A 27902-nucleotide genomic window follows, 5' to 3' on the forward strand; every position below is an offset into this window, starting at 1 on the left:
AATGCACTCTGCACAGCCACTGCCCCGGAAATAATTGGTCATGGCCGATGTGGCGGTGCCTGCCCGGAATCCCAGCACTCAGGAGGCTGAGGCAGGAGGATCACCAAGAGTTCGAGGCCGGCCTGGGCTACATAGCAATGCCCTGTCTCCAAAAAAAGAAAAAGAAGAAAAGTAAGCAGTCATGATTGTTCTTGTCCTCAGTCCTCCCAGCGGAGAGCCGGACTCACCTCCAAGCCGGCTTGTGTTCCCATGTACACTGCCACAAAGTCTCACGACCTGACAGCCACACAGAGAAGGGTGGTAGGCGACCCCCTCCTCTGACCCCTGGGAAGACCCCCTGGCACCATTCACTGCAGAGCGGTGGCCCGAAGGCCTCTGGATGTCACCAGGGCCCACCCCCTACCAAACAGTGGAACATCTGGCCAGGGCCGGGGCCGGCCTGGGCTGCCTGGCACAGCTGGGCAGATGTCCGGCCCCGTGGAGCCGAGGCGTGGCCCGGCTGGGCTCCCTGGAGCCCGGCTGTGGGAACAAGCTGTCCCCTGCACATCTGGCTGTTGTTTGGAAGGGAGCTCCTCGCCTGCGGCTGGCCACACCCGCCCCTTCACTCCCACAGCTCCTGGGCCGAGGCAGCTCCAGGCCGAGCTTGGCTGTGCGCTGCTGGGAGACCTGGACGAGGCCCTGAGCCTCTCTGGGTTCTGCCATTTTCACCCAGCGAAACCCAGGCGGAGAGTGGCGGGTGGCAGTGCCCTTTCAGCCCAAGGCCACCGGTGAGAGAGGTCAGGAGGCCCGTGGTGGGGCCCTGGGGGGCACTGACCACAGCTCAGCATGCCAGGACGTCACACCCTAAGGTCTCAGGGAGGCGGAAGTGATGTCCCACCTCACAGGAAAGGCCAATGTGGCCGCCCACCCCTCCTCCGCCCCAGCTCCATCCTCACCCAGGACGGTGCAGGTGATCCCATCCTGGGCACAGCCCGAAGAGGGAGTGGGGTGGCCTCAGGCCGGGCCCCGTGGGCACTGTCTGCTGACACCCAGAGGAACAAAAAGCCAAGCCTCCTAGCAACAAGGGAAACTGAGGCAGCAGCCCAGGTAGAGAGCCCGATAAGCAGGACCCAGGGTCAGGGTCACTGAGGCCATTGACCTCCTGATGGTAGGTAGGAGGCGCTGCCTGGCCCAGGGAGACTCAGGCTCCAAGCTGGGGGGCTCCCTGCAGGGGCGGAGGCCGGGTCCTTGGTTCAAATCCTGCCTGTGCTTCTTCCTGGCTCTGTGACCTTGGGCAAGTCCCTTCTGTCTCTTCCTCCATCTGCTCTGGAAAGCAGGAAAGAAATGCCCCCGGGGTAAGCGGGAGAGGGAAAGTTGGCCATCTTGTGCTCCTGGGATCCAGCTGGGGTTGGTCCAGAGGGCCTGGGGCCACGGGCACAGGTGGCATTGGTGTGGCTGCTGGCTCTAAGTCCTTGGGAACCTCCTGGCCAGGGCACCGTGCCTTTTCCAAGCCGTGCCAGCCCAGGGACTGACTGTGCCCCAGTCCATCCTGGGGATGCAGGCCAGACTGTGGGAGGGAAAGGGCAGTGGCAGCTCGAGCAGAGCTTGGCTGAGGTCTCTCAGGCATGAGACAGAGAGAGGGCATCTGCTGTGGAGGCCGAGGCTGGGCCGATGTGCAGCCCACCAGGGTCTGAGGCTCGGGAAGCCTGCAGGAGGTGAGTGAGGGTTTTCCCAAAGCATGCTGGGAATGAAGGCAACTTAGGGAGCTCCTCCAGTGGCTGCACTTACGGGACTGTGCCAGGCTGGGCCAGGAGGGCACTGGCACCTGCTGAGGATGCGGGGAGGGCATCAGAGCCCGGCCTGGGCTGGCACAGTGTCGGGGCCTGGGGCCAAGGCCATGGCGGCTGGAGTCCCCTCCCTGGGCAGCTGGCCAGACTGAGGTCCAGGGCACCCCTCAAGGTGGTCCGGGGACCCAGCAGCTTCCTGGGTTGGGGAGCGAGCCCCATGCCTCCCAGGCCTCTGTTGCCAGAGTTCCCTCCTTCACCAGGGGCTAGGCCTTGTCCTGGGCCCCACTCCTGGGTAGAACCCTGGGAAGACAGGAAGGGTGAAGGAGCTGCCCGGCCATGGGTGGTGGTGTTTCTGAGACACCCAGCCCCCTGGCGTGGGCTCCGGTCTGTCCAGCCTCCCTAGCCCTCCTGGCCTCCCTCGCTGCCTGGCAGGTGCCTCTCAGTGCACTTCCTGTCCTCCAGCACTCACTTTCCAGCCCGCCTGCCACCCTCCTCACTCCCCTGGCACCTGGGCAGCTCGGGCCGAGGTGAGTGTCCTCCCCTCTGCAGTCCACTCTGGAGCTGGCTCTGAGCTGGTTACCTTTTCTCTCTGAGCCTCAGTTTCCCTGTCTGTAAAATGGTCCTGAGCTGCCTCCCTCCCACAGCTGTTCTGAGTTAAAAAAACAGCCTACACTTGGCTAAAGTCTCTCCCAGGGTCTGGCACAGTGTGTGGGGGGCTAAAAATGGAAAAAAACAAAGAGCAAAACAGTAACGTCGCAGCAGTGAGTCTCTTTTCCCCTCCTCGGCCTCCCAGGGAGACGCCAGCCTCCAGAAAGCCTTAATCCTGGCCCAAGAAATTCGAGGATCCAGGAACCCTGGGGGCTTTTCTGTGGTGGCCTCCCTGTGGGACCCCAGTAAGTGCCCGGCACTTTGTGGTCCTCTGTTCCCCCACCTCCAGCGAGTTCCAGGCTCTTCTGGAACTTCCTGAGGGGTCCCGGGAATTCCCAGGTGGGTGGGAGGAGGAGAAGGTGTCGCCCAGGGCTGCGGAGGTGGGCACAGTGTGAAGTCTCCCTTGGGGACACCTGCCCTCCCCAGCGGCCCTTCTCAGCTCTCTGGTGCTGCAGGAAGGTAATGTCTCTGACGGGGCACTGGCGGTGTGGCCAGGACATCTGCCTGGGCCGCTGACTCCCCAGCAGGGCTCAGGGCCAGTGCCTTCCTGGACAGCCCACAGGACCCCTGGCTCCGGGGCGGGTGTGTGCCCCGGGGGTGACGACAGACTGTCTCCTAGCTGGGCACTGCAGGGCCTGTGGTGGCAAAAAGCGGCAACAGCCTGCTGTCCAGCCATGGATAAGTGAATAAGGTGGGCAGTGGGGCACACACAGGAGGCTGAGGCAGGAGCCATTCCCTGAGTTCAAGGCCACCTTGCACTACATAGGGGGATTCTGTCTCAAAAAACCAGACCAAACCAAACCAAAACAGAGGAGTGGATGAAGGAAATGTGGTCTGTCCACACCACGGGGTGCTCTATGGCCACCAAAAGGCCACACACGCCGACCTTCTTGGGCACAGGCCAGCACAGCTCCGACCCCTTCTGCTGTTGCCCCCTCAGAGAGACCGTCCTCTTCCGCCCTCCGTTCCTTTTCCCTGTGTCCGGTTTGTTCACTGATGGCTTCCAGACGCGTGGCGGATTTATTAACTTATTGGTGCTGTTTCTCTCCATCAGTGGATAAGCTTTGAGAGTCCGGGACAGTGCCCTGCACACGGTCAGAGCTCCGGAAGGCTCCTGTTTTGTTTTTACAGGCTTTTTACACAGAGTCGTTTCTTTGTTTTTCACTAGTAGGTGTTTGTAGTACCTGCAGTTCACAGTCACCTGGGTGGGGGAAAGCGTACTTACTGCAGCTTGGTTCTTCTTTTTCATCCGCTTCCCCTCCCTCTGCCTCTAAATCCCTTTCCCATTTGTGATCTTGTTGATATTATTAATCTTATGTCACGTCTATGACATATAATGTTGGCATGTGCCAAGGTTCCTACGCTCTGCCTGTGGCCGTCTGTATTCTACTTGCTTCCCTCTCTTCCCCTCTCCCTCGCTTCTCCCACACTTTCTCCTGGACCCCTTCCCATGGGCAAGAGGTCCATCCTGTCTCCTTCTATCCATCCTTTAGTGTGTTCTTTCTTTGTACTTCGCCTCATTCACAGGAGAGATACCATGTGGTATTTAAGCTTTTGTGTCTGATTTATTTCACTCAACATTATATTTTCCAGGCACAACCATTTTCCTACAGATGTCTCAAATGTGCTCTTCTTTATAGTCAAATAGTATTCCATTATGCATAGATAGCACATTTTCTTTATCCAACTGTCTCTTGATGGGCATACAGGCTGCTTCCAGGATTTAGCTATTATGAATTGTGCTGCTATAAATACTGGCATGCAGGTATTGCTGTGTGATGTCTTTACCTCTTTGAGGAAGACACCTCGAAGGGGCATAGCTAGGTCATATAGAATTTCTAATTTTAGTTCTTTGAGGAACTTCAGGAAGGAGAGATGGAGTGCTGCAGGCGGCTTGCATGTTGTTTGTTGGCTTGCATGTTGCTGGGCCTTTGCACAGGCTGGCCCTCCCCTAACCATCCACATGGTTTTCTCCCTCTGTGACTCAGGTGTTCAGTGCAGCTTTCTTGAATGAGCCTAACCCAGCCGTGTGCTGGCTCATCTTCCTCCCTTCTGCTTCACGGGCTCCCTCTGACATGCTGTGTGTGTCTTTGTTTCCGCATCTACCAGGGTCCCTCAAACTAACTTGTCAGCCCCACGACAGCGGAGAATCCGTGTATCTTCTTGCCTGTGGGTCCCTGGTACCTGGAGCAGAGAGTGGCACATAGTGCTCAGCAAGGATGTTTTCAATTAACATTACTTATTTTCAAGCTGGTCACAGTGACATAGGCCTGTAATTATAGCTACTTGGGAGGCTGAGGCAGGAGAGTCACAAGTTTGAAGCCACGCTGGGCAACTTAGTGAGACCCTGTCTCAAAATAGAGTGAAACAGGCTGGGGGTGGAGAGACATCAATCAGGGTGTAGCCGGCCGTCCTCGGTCATTAGGGTCTCGAGATCACACCCTTGCGATGTGTCCTGGCCCAAGGGTGAGAACTGTATCCACCCCAGGCCTCAAGCACCGATCTTAGCATTCTGGGGGTGAAATGGGGGGAGATGTACAGCCCGCCCAAGGCCCCGGGGAGGGCACAGGGATTGTTTTGAGTTGCCAGCTCGACTAGCTCTTTTTTTATGGAGCACTTTGCTTTTTAACTTGAAAGAACAAGTGGCAGACTGTGGTTATTTAGACTTGGGATTGGGTGGATATTTTCCTGATGGGAGCTGTCATTTTGAGGAAAAGCACTGACAGGGTGGTTGTCAAGGATACAATTGCAGCTTTCAAGTGAAAATTTGCATCCCGGAAATCTCAGATCTGGGCAGGGAGCCAATATGTAGAGACTTTTCTGATGAGGTCGGAGCGACAACAGCATGCTTGGCATGTACTGAGTGAGTGATGAAAGATGTCAGCATTGGGAAGATCTGAGGGCAAATATTCCCCAAATGACCGATGAATGTTGCCGCAAAATCGTGCACAGATAAGAGAGCCACTTAATAAGCCAGCGAGATTGGTGGATTTTCGTGTAACAGACCATGAAAGGTTCACCCCATAGCAACCGAAGTTAAAGAAATGACCACTTGTTGAGTTTTGGTGTTGTAGCGAAGAAAAATATTCATAATGATCTGAGAAGACTTATTAAAATATTCCCCCCTTTTCTGACTATGAAGTCCAGATTTTCTTCTCATAACTCAACAAAAAAATCACAGATTATAACAGATTGAGCTAAGAAGCAGCCCTGAGAACCCAGCTGTCTTCAATTAAGCCAGACACTAAAGAGATTTGCAAAAAATGCCAGAGGATGCCACTCTCATTGTTGACTTTCTTGTTTTGAAAAAATGTCACTGTTGGATACAAGGTCAACACTCAAAAAACAATAGCCTTTTTATACACAAATAGCAGACTCACTGAGAGAGAAATTATGGAAAAAAATTCCTTTTACAATAGCATCCAAAAAAATGAAATATCTAGGAATCAATCTAACAAAGGAAGCGAAAGACCTCTACACTGAAAACTACAGCACTCTGAAAAAGGAGATCAAGGATATAAGAAAATGGAAAGACATCCCTTGTTCCTGGATAAGAAGAACCAATATAGTGAAAATGGCCATACTTCCAAAACTGCTATATAGATTCAATGCAATGCCAATTGAAATTCCAACAATATCCTTCACAGAACTAGAGAAAACAATCCAAAAATTCACTTGGAACCAGAAGAGACCTAGAATAGCAAAAGCAATTCTAGGCAACAGAGACATGGCTGGGGGCATCACAATCCCCAACTTGAAACTGTATTACAAAGCTACTGTCATAAAAACAGCATGGTACTGGCAAAGAAACAGACCCGAGGATCAGTGGACTAGATTAGAAGATGCAGAAACAACTCCAGACATACTCAGCCACCTCATCTTTGACAAAGGAGCCAACCACCCTCATTGGAGGAAAGATAGCCTAGTTAATAAACGGTTTTGAAAAACTGGATCTCAACCTGCCAAAGATTAAAACTAGACCCATACCTATCCCCATGCATTAAACTAAGATCGAAGTGGATTAAAGATCTAAATATTAAGACAGAAACACTAAACTTGCTGGAAGATAAGTTAGGTAGAACTCTTGAAGACACTAGCATAGGAAATGACTTTATGAACAAAACCTCAGTAGCATGGGAACTAGCACAAAGAATCAACTGGGATCTCATCTTATTAAAAAGCTTCTGCACTGCAAGAGAAACCACCAACAGAGCTAACAGACAACCTATAGTGTGGGAAAAAATTTTAACAGCTGTACCTCAGACAAAGGACTACTATCTAGAATATATAAAGAACTGAAAAGAAGCAGACCCCCCCAAATTCAAAGACCCAATTCAAAAATGGGCATCAGAAATGAACAGACATTTCTCAGACAAAGAAGTAAAGCAGCAAAAAATGTTCAAAATGAAAAAATGTTCAACATCACTCGTCATTCAAGAGATGCAGATGAAAACAACACTGAGATTCCACCTCACTCCAGAAAGAATGGCTGCTATGAAGAAATCAACCAATAACAAATGCTGGCGGGGGTGTGGGGAGAAAGGAACCCTTCTCCACGGTTGGTGGGAGTGCAGACTGGTGCAACCACTGTGGAGATCAGTATGCAGATACCTCAAAGAACTAGGACTAGAGGTCCCATTCAACCCAGCTATTCCCCTGCTGGGGATCTTCCCCAAAGAATTAAAAGGATCATACCACAGTGATATATGTGTACCCATGTTTATAGCGGCACAGTTTGTAATAGCTAAAGCTTGGAAACAGCCCAAGTACCCATCAACTGGAAAGTAGATAAAGAAGATGTGTTTTTTTAATAAAATGGAGTACTACTCAGCCATAAAGAATGAAAAACTAGAGACATTTATAGCTAAATGGATGCATATTAAGGCCATATTCAAAAGAGAAATAAATAGGACACTCATGTGTAAATACCGAATTGTTTCTCTGGTGTGAGAAACTGAAAGTGTAAATAAGGATTAAAAGGATTAATAATGAATAATTGATACTTTGAAATAGGAAAAGGTTCAAAGGGGCAGAGGTGGTAGGAGGGGAAGGGGAAAGGGAAGAAGGGAAAGGAAAAATTATGAGAGAAGGAAAAAAATGGAAACAAAGTCTATGTAAATAGGGAAGGGTGGAGGCTGTGAAGGATAAAATAAGAAGCAAGATACATCATGTACAGGTACAAACACCCAATGATAAATGTAAATGTACTGTATACCTAAAATGTACCAATAAAATAATTTAAGGGGAAAAAAGTCACTGTTTTTCATGAAGAATTAGTTACATGAACATGTAATGTTTGACATTTAGAAAAATGAATGTGTAAACAAATATAATAAACATTGTAACAATTTTTCTACTTAAGCATCTGATACCGTAAATGTCAGTGTCCATAACCCATGTGAGCTAAAGGTTTTTGAGGTCCTCAGTAATTTTTAATGGTGCGAAGGATAAAGCTGTCAGATAAAATATATGGCTTGTGCAATGCTGGGGACATAGTTATACTCAAAAATCTGTCCTTCATCTGAAATTCAGATGGAGCTGGGTAACCTGTGTTTTCATTTGTGTTGTTGATCTAACGACCTTAATGAAGGGATGCTGAGAATAGAACATTGGAGGACCTCTGGTGTAATATACTGACAAGCACTAGGAGGAAAGTGAGGTGAGAATCCAACGGGGAGGGGCTGCCACTGTGCTGAGCGAGCCACCTGGGCCATGGCTGGGGCCTGTATGTCTGGGGGCGCCAGGCACGCGTCACGGAGGTGAGCCCTGGTCCCTTCTGTGCTAGGTCTGTCCTAGGCAGGAGGGCGACTCTGTCCCCTGCTCAGAGAGGCACAGGGACAAGCCTGGATCTGCACACCGCCTGTGGAGTCAGGAGCTGATCCGCTTGGATACCGAGCCCTGTTTCCTGGCCCAGGGACAAAGGAACTGGCACAGGGCCCAGCCTGGGAGATGCCCCCTAGGAAACCTCCTGCCTTCCTGGGGTGGGAGAAGGGAAACAAAGGCCTCTTGTGAGAGGGCAGGTTTGGGACCCATGGGTGGCATGCAGGCACAGGCCGCTCCCAGCTGCCCCTTGGGCGCAGGGTCCCCGCGCTGAACGGAGACCTGGCTGAGGTGCAGATCCAGGCCCCGTGGGATCCAGTCAGGGCGGGGTGAGTTGGGCTGGAGCCAGAGGGGACGAGGTCCAGGAGCAGGGTCTCGGTGGCGGACAAAGGGCTGGGATGGGCTAGGGCAGCAGGAAGGACCCTGCTCCGAGCTATGGAGGCCTCGGCTCCATAGCTGCCCTGCCCCGAAGGACAGGGCAGGAGGGCACAGTCAGAAAGAGTGCAGGAGGCACAGGACCACAGTCCCGTCTACGGCTCAACATCACGCCCATGCTCCGTGCATTCTAAAGAGAGGTCAGAGCTACAATACACCTCCCAGCAAGGAGTCATTGAGGTTTTATCACCTCCATCCCTGCCTCACATTAGCCTACTTGAAAGTCGTTAGTTGGGAGGAGACCGGGATTGAAGAACTTCAGTTCCACAATCTGCCATCCCAGCACTTGGGAGGCTGAGGCAGGAGGATCACTGCAAATTCAAGGCAGCCTGAAGTCCATAGCAAGACCCTGTCTCACAAGAATAAATCAATGAAATAAAAACGCCAACAGTGAAACTGGGCCAGCTGGAGAGTGAAGGGCTTTGGCTTGTGAAGGGCACATATTAGTTCACACATGCAGTATTTCCATCTCATGCTCATCACTGTGAGCAGCTCTGTCCTGCAGAGAGCAGGACGCTGGGCAATGACCCGGCCTGAGTGCCCAGCACTGCAGGTCCACCACCATCAGAAGCATTGCACAAGAGCCACCACAGCCATCGGGGCTGAGAAACAGGTGTGCCATACAGAAAGTGGTTGCAGATCTTAGGCCTGAGGGCAGAGGCAAGGCAGGGCTGGGGCAGGGTCCTGAAGGGGGGAAAGATGGCCAAAGCAGAGGTCAGGAAGGACAGGGTTCCATGCGGCATCAAAGGAGGGCAGGGTGGAAAAGTCTGCCCAAACAACCCTCCCCTCCCACTTCCTGCAGGTTGTACCTCTGGTAATATGACCCTTGGCTGCTTCTTCCTGATGCATAGCCTGCTGCCCTGGAGCTGCAGCTGTTGTCACTTGTGTCCAAGCCCCTCAGACCTGCTCCTTCTCTGCAGTCACTGATCTGGTCCCACAGAAGGGTGGTATGGAAACAGAAGACTGAGGGCCGACCTTGGCTGAGCAACCTCTCTGCTCCCTTGGCGCCTTCCTCCCACCCGGTCCTCTCCCTCCGCTTCTTTCCCGGCTGGCTTCACTCCAGGGTCCTCAAGGTTCTGTCCCGTCCTCTTGCTTCCTCTACTGGGGTGCAGCACCTTCTCATTCCCAGGCACTGGCAGTCGGACAAGGCCCGACTCCTCCCCGGGACTCCTGCTTGGCCTGAGGGTGCATCTGTCCCTCTGTCCCTCCCACTTTCCTGCCGCTCGTCTCTATTCATTTTGCCCTGCTTTCTGTCGGGCCCTGATCTGGACGCAGAGCTCAGACACACAGTAGAAGCGACCCCTTCCTTGAAGAGACAGAGAACTGCACCTGGTCCAGAGCAGGACGTGCAAAGCCTGAGCTAGGTTCTGGAGGTTGGGTAGGAGTTCACTGGGAGAAGTGGTAGAGAAGGGTCTTGAGGCTGAGGATGGTGGCCGAGTCACCCCACGGCAAGGATGGTGGCGAGTTACCACACTTGCGCGATTACCCAGCTCTTTGCTATGACCAAGTTCCCATTCTTGGTCCATTTCTGTGGCCTGAAAGTCGTGGGTTCAAGTCCCGGTTCAGCCCGCCCCACCCCTCTGGGCTCTGCTCTCCCAGGCATGAAGTGGGACCCTGCACCCCATGTCCAAGGCCTCACAAAGGCCAAGGCTCCAGGGACAGGGGACAGGGTGTGGAGGGCAGCAGGCCACAGGCCAAGGGAGTCACCTGCTGCTGCCCCTGGCTGTGGGAATCAGTTCCAGCTGCCCGCTGAGTCCTCAGGAGAAGCCAGAGGAGCGGATTCCTGAACAGTCCTGACCTTGAAGATGTGCTGGGCAGCCAGGAATGGTGGTGCATGCGGCAATCCCACCACTTGGGAGGCTGAGGCAGGGGGATCACTGTGAGTTTGAAGTACACTGTGAGACACTGTCTCTAAATAAATAAATAAAAATAATAATACTGCTGGGCAAGTGGATGCCTTCGTGGCCTGGCTCCAGGTCACTGCGGAGATTAGCCCAGGCCAGTTGTGGGTGTGATGTCAACAGCACTCTGCTCCCTGCTCTTCTGCCCATCCACACCCCGTCTTCTTGGACACAGCCCTCAGCTCTTCTGCGTCAACCTCCCCGGGGCCCGGAGCCTGAGCCAGGCTTGCAGTCGAATTTCTCTCAGCAGGAAATAGCAGAGAGAATACATTCCAAAGAGCTGAAGGCTGAAGGGAGCTGAAGAGCTGAAGAGATCCTGGCCTATCTGTGTTCATTACAGCATCCGCCACCAAGAGCCAGGCAGTGGTATAGCTCGAGGGCCTGTCGGACAGACGGGTGGATAAATCAAATGAGGTCTACCGGCCTGGTGGAATATTAGCCAGCCCTGAAAAGGAAGGGGATTCTGACATGGGCCACAGCATGGGTGAGCCCTGAGTGTGTTATGTTGAGTGAAACAGGCCAAACACAAGAGGACACGTGCTGCATGATTCCACTTAGACAGGGGCCCAAAAGCAGTCAGATTTGTGGAGACAAAGCAGCACAGTGGTGCCAGGGGCTGGAGAGATGGGTGCAGACTTGATCTTGAATGGGGACAGAGTTTCAGTTTGGGACAATGGCAAAGCTCCAGTGGTGGCTGGAGGTGACAGCAACACAGCACTGTAAATGATCACGCCTTACGCCACTGAGTTGCATCCTAAAGATAGTCACTGTGGTCAATTTTATGTGTATTTTACCACAAGCTTTTGAAAAAGTGGCAGATGTTCATGGGAGAAAGGGAAAAGCAGACTTGGAAAGCTGGTGAAGATCAGAGAATTAGTGGATTTCATTATTTTAGGGGGACCCTGGAACCAAGCCCCCTCAGACCCCTGGGAAGGACAGTGTACATACACTGTATTGGACTAACGAAGTTCCTTCCCACCAATACTTATTTGTGAGAAGATGTGATGGTTTTTATCCAGATGTCCCCCAAAGCCTCATGTGCTCAGAGGTGATTAGATCACAGGGGATGATAATCATCAGTGGATTAGTCCACTGCTGGGGTTACAGCTGAATGTGATACTGGGAGGTGAAGCCTGGAGGGAGGAAATGGGTCACTGTGGGCGTGGCCTGGAAGGGTCTAACTTCCTCCTCCTCCCTTGATCACTCTCCACTTCCTGTTCACCGTGCTGTAAGCAGCTCTCCTCCGCCAGGCCCCTCTGCCATGAGCCACCCTGCCTTGGAGCCAACTAACTATGGACTGAAACCTCGACAAATTGTGAGCCTAAATAGACTTGTCCTCCTTAGCACTGTGGGTGTTGAGTATTGTGTCCCAGTGACAAGAAAGTGACTAAGGCAGAAGGCACTGGCTTGTGTTGAACACATATTTTCTGTACTAATGAAGACACTTGTGTGATCTTTCTCCTTGAACTCTGCATGGTGTTCCCGATACCTGGCTCCTCTGTGAGAAGCCAAACTAGGAAAAGTACCACTTGCAAGCCACACACTCTCTTTCCGGAGCCAGCTGGGTTTGGTGTCCACACTCGGTTGTCTGCGTCTCTGGGTGAGGCTGGGCCCTGGGCTTTTCCTCTCATCTGCGTGGGACCTTCTGTTGCTCATTCAGCTCTCCTGGCCCTGAGCAGGCTCAGTGCTTGGCCATCTGTGCTGGGTGGGGCCTGGAGACTGAAGGGTTTGGCTGGGACAGGAAACAGCTTCCTGGGCTCTGCATGAGCATGAGCTAGCGTGGGTTAATGATCCAGGGCTGTGAGGCTGGTGGCCGTTGGCAGTGTCACCTGGGAAGGCCAAGCTCTGCTGAGTCTGGGGGCCTGGGCCACAGCCTACCGTCCCTGTCCTGAAACCCCCAATGGCCTTTCCTTCTTTCTTCACACAGCAGTTAAAATCCAGGGCTGCGAATCCACTGAGCATCCTGAACTCTGGGAGGACAGAGGGGAAAGAAGTTTTCCCTTCCGTCTGTCCTGGTCGCCGTCTTTGGGGGATCTCAAGTGCTGTGGTAGGAAAGCCCTGCTCAGGCCTCTTCCTTTCCCTCCCTGGGGACACATGGGGAGGTCTGGCCTGTCTCCCCTGAGGCCTGAGGTTGCTGGAGGCGGCTGGGCTGTGACTCTATCGGCCTCTCTCTGGCCTCCCTTGGAGCAGCCCTGGTGTGCTGACCAGCCATCAGGGCCGGCGAGGTGACGCAGCCAGGTGTCCTCCTCAGAGTGCCTGACCTGGGTGTCAGTGCCTGCCCCAGCAGCGCCTCTGTGCTGTGGTCCCCACAGCCAGGTGTCCCTCTGGGGTGGGAGCAGGCAAGATAGTCAGGCCCCCTCGGGGACCATCTGACTTGCTGAGGCCACTGGGACCAATTGGCAGCTAGAGAGGCCCTGTCGCCCCTCCTGTTCTCTTTCCCATGCAGAGTTGTGACCCTGAGTGAGGCCCCAGTGGGCAGGGAGGTGGCTGTGTCCTTTCCCTGCAGGCCACTCAGCCTTCTAGGTCCTTGGGAGCTGTTTGTGCGGGAGTTCTGAGGGGGGCTGGTTCTGGGCTCCTGGGTTCCCGAAGGTCACATGGCCTCCATCACGCCGCCGTCTTCGTTCTGGGGGTCACAAGAGAAGGCTCTGGGTGAGGATTCTTGAGCTGCTCTGCCCGCACCATCGTGTGTGTGTGTGTGTGTGTGTGTGTGTGTGTGTGTGTGTGCTTTGCACAGCGCTGACACCCTCGCATGACCGGCCCCCAGGTGCATCACCTCAGCTCAATGCTCCCTCCCCAGTGGTCTTTGCTTCCCTCCCAGACACAGCCACCCCGAGGTCCCCACTTCTAATTCCTTACGCTGAGAGCTGAGATCCGGTCTGCCTGTTCCGGGACCGGCAGGCAGAAGCAATCTGAGCATGCTCACTTATGCCTGACTTCTGTGGCTCCAAGCGTCTGCGTCGCCTGACAGTTACACATGGCTACCCTGGGTACGGTATGCGACTGTGCGACTGCCCCGAGCCCCACTCAGGCCGCCTCCCCACTGTTGGGGCTCCCAGTCTGGCAGGAAGGTGGGGCAGGGGAGACCTCGCTCCAGGCCACACAGCTCAAGGGTGGCAGGCAGGACAGGGCTCCTGGGGACCCTGTAGTGGCTGGGATGCAGGCAGTGGAGGGGACCGGAGGGGACACCAGGTAGACCTCTAGGTGTGAGGTGGCAGGTGTGGTCCTCCGGAAGTGTCCAGCAGACTGGACGGTGGCATCTGTCCTTGTCCATCCTCTGCCGGGCTGAAGAGACTGAACTGTGCCCTTGCTCCAGAGGGTTCCTCCTACTGCCCCGGTGGGCACTCAGGCAGCCTCTGTCCCTTCCCGCTGAGCCTGAGAGGCCTGGTGACCCTGACCCCAGCATCCCCAGAGTCTGGCTGTGAGAGGGGCCTGGTGGCCATGTTTGCCTGGATGCCTGGCACGAGCCTGGCAAGAGGCCGAGTCGCCAGGGTGGCGGGGAGCTCCCCTCAGCGCCGAGGCATCTGGCATTCTGGGTGGGGGCCCAGACTGGAGAGGGACGCTGGGATGCCGCCTGCCTACCCGCCTCCTCCTCCCACATGTTGGCATCTGGTTTTGTTCAGCTGAGCCAAGCTGAGAGGCAGGGAAGTCCTGCCGAAGAGCTTAGCAAACAAGGCCCCTTTGTCTGGTCTGGGGTCGGCCTGCTCCCTGTGGCCGGAACTGCAGGTCAGCCAGGGGTTTCCTCTGTTAGGTGGGGAAACTGAGGCATGGGGGACCAGACATTTGTCCAGAGAGCTCAGTATGTCCCCCACATAAGCAGGACTGGAACTTGGCTCCCTGACTCTGGATTCTGTGCAGTCCCCTCCTCCAGCGCCTGTGCCCCCTCAGGGGGCCCTCTTGGGGTCCGTATCTGAGTGGGGCCCTTCTCCACTATCCCTGAACTCTCCCTGCCCAGTTTTCCCTTTTGCATTCCCAGAGACTGAGGACGTCAGTGCGACCATTGAAGTCCTGCTCCCTGCCTGGGGCTGTTTGCCCTTGGGGCAAAGCCTGCGGGTCTGGGTCTCTGGCAGGCAAAGGCTGAGTGGTCAGAGCCTGGGGGCTCCCTGGAGGAGGGGAGGTGTCAGCTGAGAGCCGAGGCTCAGAAAGATGCGTGCAGCCAGGCCTGGCAGGGGTGCAGCCCTGGGGACAGGCAGGGTGCTCCTGCAGGGGCACAGCAGGAGCCGCCTGTGAAGGTTGCAGAGAGCTGCCAGGGGCGGGCGGTGGAGGGTGCGATGGATCGGGTGGGGAGGAGTGGAGAGCATGACTGCTCCGCTCAAGAGCAGAGCCGCACACTGAGCCAGAGCACGGCAGGACCTCGCCAGCTGGGCCACAGGGCGTGGGCTGGGTGTGGGCTTCCCTCGCAGGCCCCGGGGAGCCCTAGAAGGCTTCAAGGCAGAGAGTCACGTGGCCAGATTGTGCTTGAGAAATCCATGACTGCAAAGAGGAAAACAATGTTCTACGGGCCTATGGGGCGGGAAGGAGGCAGGGGCAGGAATTTCACAAAAGAGGAAATGCAGATGGCTGCAAACACAGGCACAGCGCTCACCCTCATTAGTGACCGGGCATGCAAATGAAAAACACACCCAGATCCATTTCACACCTACCACGTGGGCAAAGCTTAAGAGTGCTGGGGAGGAGGAGGACCTCTTGGCAGCAGCCAGGGGGATGCACGTCAGTCTGAGGACCCAGAAGTAACAGCTTGGCAGGAGCTGCTGAACTTGCATATCCTGTGACCCAGCCCTCCTGTCCGGGATGCTTGTCATAGAGGACGCATACAAGTGTTGCAGGGAGACAGCCATGAAGATAGGTACAACAGCATTATTTCTAATAGAGAAAAAAGAAAAACAGAAAACCACCTAAATGAGCATAGTTGAGAGACACATTCAGTGTTAGAGCCGGCCAGTGGAATATTATGCAGCACCAAAAATGAGATAGCTCCAGACCGTGGAGGAGACGCAGCTCATCCTGTCAATGCAGTAGGGATGCTTACTGGATCAGGATGTATGCAGAGTGGGGAACACTTTAAAGGAAACTCGGGGAGGCAGTGTGCCTGTGGAGAGGCTTGGAGAGGATTTCTGGGTGGAGATACCCCTGCTTCTTCTAGGACTCTCCCTGTTGTTTTTACATAACTGAAATCAGCCCCTGGCTTGTGTCACATCCTCTCCTGCTGGCTAACATGTTCGCAATGGGCGTGCCCTGCTTGTTTTATTATTAGTCACCAAGCACAGTTGCTCTCTTTCCTTCAGGCCTGCCATGTTTCTGCTTCCATGCCCTGGCCTCTGGTACCCAGCCTTGTGCAAGTCGATGACCAGGCGAGATGCAGGTCTCTCTGGGCTCTGATTGGCTGGAAGAGCCAGGGAGGGGTGGGCATGGCCTTTTGATGACAGCCAATCCCTGACGACCTTGATGCCCTTCCTTGTGCTAGGGAGAGTGTTACACAGAGCAAGCTTTGACATGTGTGCTGAATAAACACCTAGCCGGGTCCCAGTCTCATGTAGAAGAACTGGCCTCCAACCTGAGGTTGCTGACTTCCCTGTCCTCTTGGGGCCATGTCTGGGGTCCTATCAAGCCCTGGCAGCAGCCCATAGTTGGCGGACAGATGTGGAGGCTGGGGAGTGGGGCCCGGGGTGTGGAGCTCAGCCTGGGCCCACATCCTGAGTGGTCCACAGGTGCCTTAGCGAGGCCTCAGTCAGCGGCCTGGAAGGGAGAACAGGCTGGAGCTGGATGGGCTGGGAAGACCCCAGACAGCAGCTCAGTGCAGATGCCCGGGGAGCCAGGCAGACCTGCCCATGGCTGCCCAGCAGCTCTGAGAGAGATGGAGGGAGTCAGCGTGCATGGTGCTTGGATGCAGTCACTGGAAGTGACTACGCCAGCTTGAGTTGTATACCTGAGGTCTAAAGGTTGGAATGAGGGAGGTGAAACTTCTCTGTGGTCCACTGCTGTCATAGCCCTGGGACAGGGACAGGCTGTGTGGCCCCAGGATGCTAGGGAGGGCAGGAGCCAGGCCCAGGTGTCTCCCAACCATCATCTGCAAAGCAGAGATGCAGTGTTTAATCTCCAGTGCAGTGGAGAGGGACACAGAGAGGCTGTCGCATCTTTATGAATTATAATGCAGTGACTCAGTTGCTATTTCTGTCATTGCTACTTGGGGTCGGTCAAGAAGCCCAGAGCGATTCTGCCAAGCATGGGTCCATGGCAAGGAAATTTGGGGGCAGGAAGGCGGGGAGGAGCTCACAAAGCAGTGTGCTGGGAGGGGCGAGCTGGGAGGGTGGGCTGTGGGACTTCGGTCTTGGGAAATGGTTCCTTCCAAAGGACTTCCCCAAAGGACAGGGAGGCCTCGAGCGTGGCTCTGCCTTGTGCCAGGATGGGCCTGGGTTTGTCGCGATGTCCCTGCATGAGGAAGCCCTGTGCTCTGTACGAGTGGCTCTCGGCTCAAACTCAGTGGTGGATCGAGAGCCGTGGTTGGTGGTCTAGGCCGCTCTGAGAGGAGCTGAGGTCACCATACTCACCTGTGGTTAAGACCCTAAATGCCTTCACACCCAAGGACAGGTCGTGAGGAGTTCTGTCAGGTTATTTGCAGGGGCCAAGGTTTGTTATTTAAATGGATAGGTTTTTCCTCCTCCCATTCCTGGAAGGGAAGCTTCTAGGAATTACTGGAAATTACTGCCCCACAGTGGGGACTAGGCACTGGCTGTGTGTAATGGACAGAGAGGCTTGGGGACATTTAAGGGCAACAGTTAATGGAGGGATGGAAGGAAGGGAGGATGGATGGATAGATGGATGGGTGGATAGATGGATGGATGGGTGGATGGGAGGAAATAAGGGTGGATGGCTGGGTGATGGATGGATGGATAGAAGGATGGATGGAAGGAAGGAAGGAAGGATGGATGGATGGGCAGATGATAGATGGATGGAAGGATGGAAGATGGATGGGTATAGGAAATGTGTGGATAAAAGAAAGCTGGAAGAGAATGTAAGCAGCTTATTATTTCTGTCTTTAATAGAAGAAGAGGTTGTAAGCCTAATCCTAAAGCTGGAGATCAGAGAAAAATACTAGTGAGTCTGTCTTCAACAAACTACTGCTCAAGGGTGGGCACAACATGGTACAGCTTTGGGGGTCCTTTGGCAATAATGGCAAAAGCTTTAAAATGCACATGCCCTGTGCCCTTGTGACTTCCTGGAAATGGGCAGGTGGTACCCCAAACTCTAGATTCAAAGATGCCCTTCAATCACTTTTTATAATAAAAAAAATTTGGAAATGATCCATGGAGGATTAGATAAATACATTGGTTGTAGCAGATGGAACACTGCATATCGGTGGGAATTACGTAGATATGTGATTTGTGTAGAAAAATGGCCACTGTGAAACATGAAAAGCCATGTAGCAGAAAAAAATGTTCTTTGGAAGTTGACTGTGGACAGGCATAGAAACAGCCTTCCTTCATACATACATATGTGTGTTCATTCATTCATTTTTATGCACATACAACATACATGCATGGGTATTACACAAAAGTGGTAGGAAGATTCTCTTAGGAAGACAGATTTGGGGTTGTTGAATGTTCCGTGTGTATTCTTTAACTTACTAAAATCAGAGCCAGCCTCTCTCACTTCACAAAGAGGCTTCTCTGGGCCGGAAACCCAGCTCTGCCTCTGGGCCTCAGCTTCTGTGTCTGTAAAGTGGGGTATTGATATGGAGAACCTTCAGGACTGCAGAGACAATTCTCAGGATTGATCTACGCTCAGCACACCATGTACGGGTATCAGAGAGGGAGGTCTTTTTCCAAACAATCATGGCCCCTTTTACTTTAAGGAAAGACACTCTTGCAGGGAATCGGGACATTGTAAAAATCGGTCTAAAGGGCCTGGGCTCTCCCACAGGGGGGCTCAGTGGGTAATGTGGCCTCTGTAAATCAAGTTCTAGTAGCCAAGGCTCTTGGGTCTTAGAACTGGGGTAGGGGAAGCTCCAGTTCCAATTGGCTGAAGCCCCACATGAAACAACCAAACTCAAAAAGAAAGCTGCAGTGGGAACAAGCTTCCAAAGGGCTGGGATGACTTCAGGCTCAGGTACAATTGAGTGCTCGAATGCATTGTCACCTTGTCACCTCCCTCCTGCTCCTCAGGCCTCTGCTCTGAGGCTGTGTCCAAGCTCTAGCCTCCCAGCCAGGGCTAAACCAGGGAGCACTGCAGAACCCATTGCCAATGACCAGCCCGACCACAATGGCTGGGGACTGACAACCTCAGTGGGCCACACCTGAGCCAGTTGCCCAGCCAGGAAAGGGAGCCGTGTGGACTCAGCGTAGAGAAAGCAGAGTTTGGTGGAAGCGCTGGTAGTTGGGGTTGTGCATGGGCAGACAACTGAAATGCAGACTGCACAAGTCTTCATGGAGTTTCTGTGGGAGGCCAGAGGCTCCTCAGTGGAGCACTGGAGCCAGATCCTGAAGCTGGAGAGCTGGTGCCTGATCAAGCACAGGTTAAACTGCTATGACAAAGAGACCCACGGCTTAGTGACTTTCCAGGTGAGGGTCCAGGCCAGGTGTGGTGGCTCCATGGTACCAGGGACTCCTTCCAGGCCAAGGTGATGTCCGCCTGGTTGGGCAGGGTGGGTGCTTCAGATAGGAGGAAGGGGGAATGAACATGAGCCAGAAGTCAGCCATGTCCCTGCTGCTCTTGTCCCATGGTGCCAGACACTTGTGGTCTCAGCTGATGACCAGGGAGGCTGGGCCATGGCCCTTAACCAGATGGCATTCGTTCCCTTAGACTTCTATCACTGTGGCTCTTACATGACCAGCAGGGCTGATGCTTGGCTTCTGCCACAAGTAGGAGGTGGGGAGGCTCCCATGTGTAAACCAGCCACTCCCTGGGTATAAGACCTGATGTGTGGCTGGGTGAAGCTGGAGAGGGCTGAGAAGTCTTATTCTAAAGCTCTGTCTACAGGAGCAGTGCCCTGGGTCTTTGTTGGGCCTCAGGACGCTAGGGCGTGCCACCCTGAGAGAGGTGAACCCCTGCCTGGAAAGCTGCTTGAAATCTTTGAATATTATCTTTGTCTTAGTCACCTTTCCCTCTCTGGGACAAAATACCTGACACTTGTGATTTAAAGGAGGAGAGCTTTATTTTGGTTCATGGTTTCAGAGGGTTCAGTCCATCATCAACAGGCTCCAAGGCACAAAATCCTGGCAGAAGGGCCTGGTGGAAGGGTGTGGCAGCCAGGGAGTGGACATAGGGGAAGAGCCAGAGAGGGTACAGTCCCTGAGGCCACACCCTCATCCCTACTGGACACATCCAGAAGTGTGCCCTACCAATGTCCTAGTGTCTCTCAGGGCAATCAAGTTCACCATGATGGTCTTAGTCCGATTTCTGTTGCCCAGACTGTGTACTTTACAAGAAAGAGAGGTGTATTTAGCTTAGCATTTTGAGGTTTAAAAGCAGGGCCCTTGAGTGTGTCATGATACGTATGGCTGATGTCACCAGGGCAGAAATTCACGGGAGGGGGGAGGTCACTTGGCAAGACAGGAACTCTGAGCTATACGGTCCGCACCCTGGTGGACAGGGAAGACGCCAAGGCAGGAAGATGAAGGTCATCTGCTGAAGGTCGCACAGGGAGGCTCTGGATTTAAGCCAGAGGCCATGCTTCTAAACCTTAGGTGTTGAGGATGAGGTTCCTGTCACTGTGACTCGCATTTTCGGATGCCAGGACAGAGGCTCAGAGAGGTGCAGTGATGTCCCCAAGGCTACGAAGTGGGGACACAGCCCTGAGGGTGGCGAGCCCTCTGTTCCCCATCTGGCTGGCCTGGTGGCCCAGGTGAGCCACCACCCGCAGGCCTGGCGCCTTGGTGAGATGGTAACTGATGTGAGTAACTCTGGGCCCACTCTGACTGTTCCGTCTTGGCCTTATCAGCCTGGACTTCCTCCAACTGTGTGTCGGCCAGGCCCGGGCCCCAAATTCCTGGTGCGTGATGCTCACTGTCTACGATAACAGCCTGGCCGGGCTCCCGGGGGATGGCCGGCTCGGAGACACGGCCAGGGAGGTGGAGGCTGGGAGAGGCGTCTGCACTCATCCGGTGGCACGGAGTCGGCAAGGCTGAAGCTTCTTGGGCTGCAATGTGAGCCTCTTGCCCCCGGGTCTGGGAACTGTGGCAGGGAAGGGCAGGGCAGTATAGGAGGCTCGAGATCTGGCACCTTCGACTGCCCAGGCCACCTCCCTTCAGGGGAGAGGGGAGGGCGCCATCTGTTAGTTCCTCTCTCAGCCTTATTTACCGAGCACTCCCCTTGGGTGAAGCCCCAGTTTCCGATATTGCTGGGATCATCCTCCCCATCCCTGAGATAGGCCTTGGTGTCACAGTCTTCACTGTAGAGAGCAGGAAACTGAGACCCAGAGAAATAGTCCCTGTCCACGGGCAACCAGCTGGCATGCAGTAGCTCTTAACTACCAGGTTAGTAGTCAGCTATGAATGAACTTTAAAAACTCAGCCTGAGCAGGGTATGGTAGTGCACACCTATAGCTCCAGCACTTTGGCAGGAAGATCATATTCAAGCCCAGCCTCAAAATAAAATTAAAAAAAAGATTTGGGGATGTAGCTCAGTGCAAAAACCCTGGCATGTGTCAGCCTAACACACACACACACACACACACACACACACACACACACTCCAGCTGGGGAGGACTTTGATGAGGACACAGTGGAGCAGCAGGGTAGCGTCAGTTGCTCCATCTCTGGGTGGGAACGTGGAGATGTGAAGGGCACTGCCGGGGTTCAGATTGAAGGCAGAGGCAGCTGGCCGGTTCTTAGCACAGGCTTTGGTCCCCTGACCACCTCCTGGTTCTGCTGTGAACCCCCGGCCCCTCCTGGCTGCACCTCCTTCCCTGGGTGATGCTGGGCAAGTGGCCCTCTCCGGGCTGTGGCTCTTGACTGCCTCTCTGCTGTCCTGGGCTGGCCACGTCTGGTCATGGCTGCTCCCGAGATGTGAGGTAGTGACAGGCAAGGGAGGAGACCAGAGCAGCTCTGAAAGTTCTTAATCCCACCTGCGGACTTCCAGGTGGTCAAGAGCGTGAACTTCATCTGTGTAAATTTCACTACAGTAAAAGAGAGACACAGACAGAGACTGGGGCTGGAGAGGCGGGGAGCCCCGCGGACAGGTGGATGGACGACATTCCGGAGCTTGGGCCCCTGGGCCCCCTGTAGGTGCCGGGGGAGGGACCAGGCCTGCAGTCTGGGCTCAGGGCCAGTCCCCTTTCCTCCTGGGCTGCTGGGGCAGGAATGTGGGTCCTAGGCCGGCAGGACCTGGATCTTCCAGTGGGGGTTTTGAGCCTCTGGCCAGGAGAAGGACCTGGGAAGCGCCCTCGCCCCAACGGCCTGCCTCCTGCGGGGCCTGTTTCCAGCGCAGGCTCCGGTCTGCTGATCGATCATGGGGTGCCCAGCCAAACTGGGGTGTCCCACGTGCCTCGGTGGGGGCTGTGTCAATACCAGAGGCAGCTCGGCGGTGGGAGGCTGGGTCCGGCCTCTCACGGGCCTGCCTCTTGCTCGTTTTCTACAGCGTGTCCAAGCCAAGGGTCCTGGGTCCTCCATCCGGGTGGGGACCCTGAGGCTCGGGCTGGCTGGGGTGGCTGGCAGATCTAGGACTTAAAGTTTACTCAGGGCGGGAAAGTGGTGCTCCAGGAGTCTGGGAGGGGGCCAGGTAGCTGCACGCGTCCTCAGGAGTCGCAGGCCCCGCCCCGGCGGGAGGCAGACTCCGCCCAGAGGCGGGAAGGCCAGGGGAAGGGAGGCCCGGCCCGCCCATCTCCCCGCCCCTCACATTCTCGGGGCTCCCTTCTCCCCGCCCTCCCCCGCCCCTTTCCCCGCCCACCGCGCCCCGCCCCGCGCCGCGCGCAGCCCAGGGCCCGGGCTCTCGACGCCGACGGCGGCTGGACGGACGGACACGGCCGGCCAAGGGAGCGCACCGCGGTGAGTATCGCGTCTTCCTGCCCCGCTCCGCGTCCCCGCCCGGCGCCCCTCTCTTCGCGGGCTGGGGCGCAGGGACGTCCGAAGGCTCCGCCGCCCACGCCTCCCCGCCCCGCCGCTCACGCCCGTTCCCGCGGTCCGGACCCCCCGCCGCGTGGGGGCTGCCACCGATGGGTCCCCGCCCACCAGGGCCGTCTCGTCCTCTCCTGCCCCTGGGCCTGGTCCCGCCGGTCTCACCCCAGTCTGTGCTTCGGGGTCCCTCCGCTCCCACAGGGTCACCCTCCCCTGGGTCCCCTGGGTCGCCACCTCCAGGGCAGGAAAGACCTGGACCTGTAGGTTCCAGCCGCGACCCCACGCCTCCTCACACTCACCGCCGCGCAGTGTTTCTGTGCTGTGTGCGTGGACGTCTCAGCCCCCTCCCCCGGTCCGCGATCTTTCCCACGCAGGGGCCCCTCTGCTCACACGTGCTTCTTACACACGTGCCTTGTACTCCTGCGTCCCTCGGACACAAATGACCCTCCATCAAACAGCTGTCTTGATGGAACACGCCTGCCTCACATGCACACGAGTGGGCCCCACGTGGGTGTCTATCACACACAGGACTCCATCACGTGTGCCACATGTGTCTCCCTTACACTTGTGTGCCTCTTACATATGCAGACACACAAACAGCCTGGCCCTCAGGGTGCCTTGCAGCCCAGCACCTTGCGCACCGTCACGTGGGCTCCAGCCCCTGTGGTCCTCCTGGCTGTCCTGGTGGGGTGAGAAGCCCCAGCCTTGAGTGAGGCAAGGGGTGGCTGGTGGGCCTTGTACTTGGCGAGGTTCCCTTCCCATGGGGCCAGGGGGCCTCTGGGGAGCACTGGTTGCAGGGGTGGGTGTGGACCCCGCCCCCCCCAGGCCGCAGTCTCCTCCTTAAGTTACTGAGTCTCCCCCTTCTTCCTTGCTGTCCTGGTCTCTCCCAGCTCAGCTCTGTGACGGCTACTTGGTGGGCCCGAGCCAGCAAGTGTCAACAGGGCAGGCCAGAGAAAAGAAGAAAGTGTGCAGTTGGGGTGCTTGCTCCCCCGGAGCTCCCTGGAGAAGGGGCTGACCCAGGGCCCTCCCGGAGGGAAGGAGCCAAGGAGCCGGATGGTTTGAGTGGCAGCCAGGGATGGGTCCCCTGGGGCTAGGGGCGCAATGGAAGCCACTGCTGTTTGCCACTGAGCAACTGGGGCTCTGGGCCTTTGCTTCCCATTTGCAAAGTGGGGGTAAAGATGCCCCCAGGAAGAGGGGCTGGACAGCACAGGAGCTGCTGCCCTTGGTATTTCCAAGGCTTCCTGCACCCAGCCCCCCATCCTGAGCTGTGGGCCAGGGGCGGGGTGGGCAAGGTGGGCAGCGGATGAAGTAAAAGGCTCTTACCCTGGAGCCTCAGACCTGCCAGCCTTAGCTGTGGCTGGCCCCGCCTGTTTTGTTTGGCTCTCACCGTGTTATTATTATTTTTAAAAAAAATTTAATTAGCTGCCAGCATTTACAAATTGGCTGGGTTCGCATAAATATCCGGATTTCCGTCTTCTCTTGAAGAATCACAAGCTCTGGCAGTTTGGGGTCCATGTGCCTCTGTGACACCCCTTGGCTGGAGTCGCCTGGCTGCCTCCCTGAGCTGGGGCAGGGGTGCCCTGTGGCCACAGTCTCCACCTGGCCCTCCTGTGGCTCTCACCTCCTGCCCGGCCTCGGGGTGGCTGTGACTGCTATAGAAATTGGACTCCTGTGACTGCTCTGCCCACCTTGGGGGTGGGCCCAGGCTTGGCACCCACCCAGGACCTTGGGGACAGGAGCAGTGAGGGGTGTCCAGGGCCCTGGATCACAGGGCATCTCTGCTGGGGATCTCCACAGGGACCCCCCGCCCCTTGCCTGGTCCAAACAGCACACAGTAAGTGCTCAATAAATGCTTGTGGCGTAACTAAGGTAATTGAAACTGCTCAGTAGGGGTCAGGATGGAGCCAAATTCAGGGCCTAAGGGGGAAGATTGCTTGAGGGCTGAGTGGCTGTTAAGGATCTTTTTAATCAGCCCTAAAACAGGATTCCTGCTTGACTGTGACAGTCACATTCACTGTGACCCTGTGGCCACCAGGTGGAGGCCCCTGATTCTCAGGGAGTCCCTGTGGCCCCAAGAAGCCTGAGGTGGGCCCTCTTGGACACCAGATGTGGCATCCGCCTTGCATTTGAGGAACATCTTTTCCGCAAGCCCTGGGCTGGTGGTGGCAAGTGAGATACCACACAGAGAGGGACTCAGGGGACCCACAGTGGGTGGAGGGACAGCTGGCTTCCACCTCCCGTCTTGTGTCGCCCCAGGTGGCTGCTTGCTGGGTGGCATGGGGCGGGGTGGCCCTGTATTATTCTCAGACCCTCTGCTCTCTGGCTGCTGTGTAGTGTGTGCCGAGAAGTGTGTGTCTGAATGAACGGAGACCGGCCCCTTGGTGCATGGGACCAGAGCTATTCTGGGCCTGGCCTGACAGTGTGATGGGGTGCAAGGGGGCATGTGGCCTGGGGTGGGCCGTTGCTGGCTGCTGTGTGTCCTGGATCTGCATTGGGAAGTGGCGGAATTCGGGAACCCAGCCTCTGGCTGTACACAGGAGGGAGTCACTTGGCCATGCCGGGCCAGGCACAGTCTTGGGGGCCCATGGAGGCTGCTGTCTGGGAGTTTGAAAGCTACTGAAGTTTTGAGTCAGGGAGTCAGGAGATGTGGTTTCAACTTAAAGATGCCCTGGCTGGCTGCAAACTCGAGTCTTTGTGCCTCAGTGGAGAGGATTTTGGCAGAAATGCCAAGCTGCCTGCTAACCACTCCTTAGAGCCAGTTCTGTGCCAGGCCTGGTGCTGGGGGGCGCTCCTCTGCCCTGAGAACCTACAGGCGGGCGGGGGAGACTGGCCCACCAACAGACTTGGAGATCAGGTGGTGCACGCTGGAGAGATGCCACATGTCCCTACCGTGGACTGTTACACAGCTATAAAAAAGACCCTAGGGGTCGGGGATTTAGCTCAGTGGTTTTGCCGTCTGCTGTGCAGGTGCAAGGACCCGAGTTCGATCCCCAGTACCAAAAAAAAAAGACCCGAGGAAGCTCTCTGTGGAAAGATGTTTAAGGTCTATTAGAGGAGAACCAGGAGCTGACCGGTGTATAAAGCATGTTAGCTCTTTTGTAAAATCCGAATACAAATTCATGTTTGTATTTGTGGGTCCCTAGCCTCAGTGCTCGCCTGGGGAGGGGACAGTGGGCCACAGGGTGGTAAGACTTCCCCCTGTGTCCTTTGTTAGACTTTTTGGTTTCCAAGGAGATCAAAATTATACAGTACCAAAGTCCTTTTTTGCAAAGTTTGGCCAACAGATAAAAGAAACACCCCGCCCTTCCCTGGTGCGCTTGCTTCTGGGCTGTGACTGCCGCTCTTCCATGCTGAGCACCACCCCTCTGATGTGGCCTCCGTTGTTTCTCCCTTCATTCAGCAGGTACTTACTGAGCACCTCCTGGGTGCCGGGGATGATGCAGTGACCAAGACGATGTCCTCCAGCATCACGGAGCTCATGCTGGTGGGCGACACAGGCAGGGACAGATCAGTGAACGCTGTGATGTCTTGTGCAGGTGTATGGGCCAGGAGGGGCAGGTGCCCAGGACGGGGGCTGGGAGGTAGGGAGCCAGCCCTGGGCATTACCGGGGGAAGGGACAGTAAGGCAGAGGCCGTGCCAGAGACATGTGACCGTGAGCTTCTGGGGGACGGGGCACCCCACAGTTGCAGAAGTGGGCCGGGACCACCGGATGTGAAGCGGAGCCCCCGGGGGATTGGGTGGGTGGGGTCCGACTGAGGTCTTAGAGGTCCCCCTGGTCTTGGGAAGCGGGGAGCAGGCTGCAGTGGCACAGGTGTCCCAGCCCCTGTGGTGCCGGGAGTGGAGCGGCTGTCAGGAGTTGAGCGCCACAGGTTCCGGGCCTCTTGGAGGTGGGGCTGCCGGGATTCTGGCAGGGGTGTAAGCAGAGTGAGGCCCAGGCTCCGGCCTGAGGGCAGGTGTGATGAGCACATTGCTCCATTCCCAGGAACGGCCAGGCAGGAGGCAAGGGAGTGGTGGCTTTGTGGCTCCCCTTGGAGAGGGTGGGAACCGTCCCTGGCAGTTTGTGGGAGCAGCCAGGGAGGCACTTGCTGGGCCAGGCCTTGTGGGCTTGCAGCTCCTCAGAACTCCTGTGCTGGAGTGGGCCCGGGCCTCGGGCTTTCTCCCGCACAGTGCAGTGTGCGTGTGGGCTTATCCTGGGGCTGGGGCCCGTGCGTGCAGGGAACAGTGTGCAGGAGGGGACTCTGGCCACCTCAATGCCTGGGGTGCTGCAGGCTCAGCTCCGTAGCACGAGGTTGCTGGAGCCAGGGCATGGTCAGGGATGACCTCCAGGAGGAAGGGCTGCTGGTGCTATGGTGGGAAGGTGGAGGGAGAGACCTCGGGCCGAGAGAAAGCATGGCTTCCCTTGGAGAATGAGTTGTAGGGGAGGTGGGCAGGACCCCCAAAATGGAGGACGCCCCAAATGGTGGACCCCCAGTTTTTCTTGGTTCCGGGGATCTAACTCAGGACCTTGCGCTTGCCAGGCAGGTATAGTGCCACTGAGCTAAATCCCCAGCCCAGGTCCCCAATTTTGGTGTGAGGGCAGCCATGGGCAGCTTCACAGTGCTCTGAGCAGACCTGTGAGGTTGGAGGACCAGGAGCAGGGTGGGACTCGGGGACAAGGCAGCAGGTGGGAGGCCTTTGAGGGTGACAGGGCAGGGAAACTGAGGCACAGAGTGGGCCTGCCTACCCATAGTCCCATTGCAAGCGAGGAACAGGAACTGGGCCGGCACCAGGTCTGTCTACCTCCCAGTCCTCGAGTACAGGGCACTGCGGCTGTCCCGTGCCAACGTTCCCCTCCTCCAGCAGTCCTTTCCCTGGGCCCTCGAGGGTCAGGGTGTGCGTCACTTTGTACCATTGTCCTCATGGCTGCTGTAATCTGGAAATGTTACAAGAATGGCTGTCTCTGCCCCTACGTGGTGATTGTTGCAAAGTGAGTGCTGGTCTGGGGAAAGGTTATTTCCTTCCTCCGGGGTGGGGAGCCTGGCCCTGCTGAGAGGGGTTGTATTGTCCTTGGCCCAAGTGTCCTGCCTGGGTCTCAGAGCTGGTGAGGAAGTGGGGCCTCCACACCCCTGGGCCGGGGTCAGGGGGACGGTGGGAGCCCCTGACTGGGTGGAGGCAGAGTGGGCATCGAGTACCAAGTGCTGGGCCTGGGCCACCTCACCCGGTCGCCATGCGTTCCTCTCTGAATGGGGACAGCCTGCTGCCTCTGTTGGCTTTCGGTGCCCAGACAGGGCCTGACCCGTGGCCT

The 27902-nt window shown here is 55.8% G+C and overlaps 1 protein-coding gene across 2 annotated transcripts in view; it reads left to right on the plus strand.

Annotated features, from left to right (window-relative positions):
• The first annotated feature begins 22458 nt into the window (after positions 1 to 22458).
• The window catches only part of Fbln2 (fibulin 2), a 66899-nt gene continuing 61455 nt past the window's right edge, over positions 22459 to 27902 (plus strand). For both annotated transcript variants that reach the window (XM_004859988.4, XM_004859989.4), the window contains exon 1: positions 22459 to 22548. The gene's annotated coding sequence lies outside the window, so the exon portion shown is untranslated. The remainder of the gene's footprint in view (positions 22549 to 27902) is intronic.

The sequence above is a fragment of the Heterocephalus glaber genome, unplaced genomic scaffold (assembly GCF_053883595.1).
Source record: "Heterocephalus glaber isolate CG9 unplaced genomic scaffold, H.glaber_assembly_v1.0 deba00000768, whole genome shotgun sequence".
Taxonomy (NCBI): Eukaryota; Metazoa; Chordata; class Mammalia; order Rodentia; family Bathyergidae; genus Heterocephalus; species Heterocephalus glaber.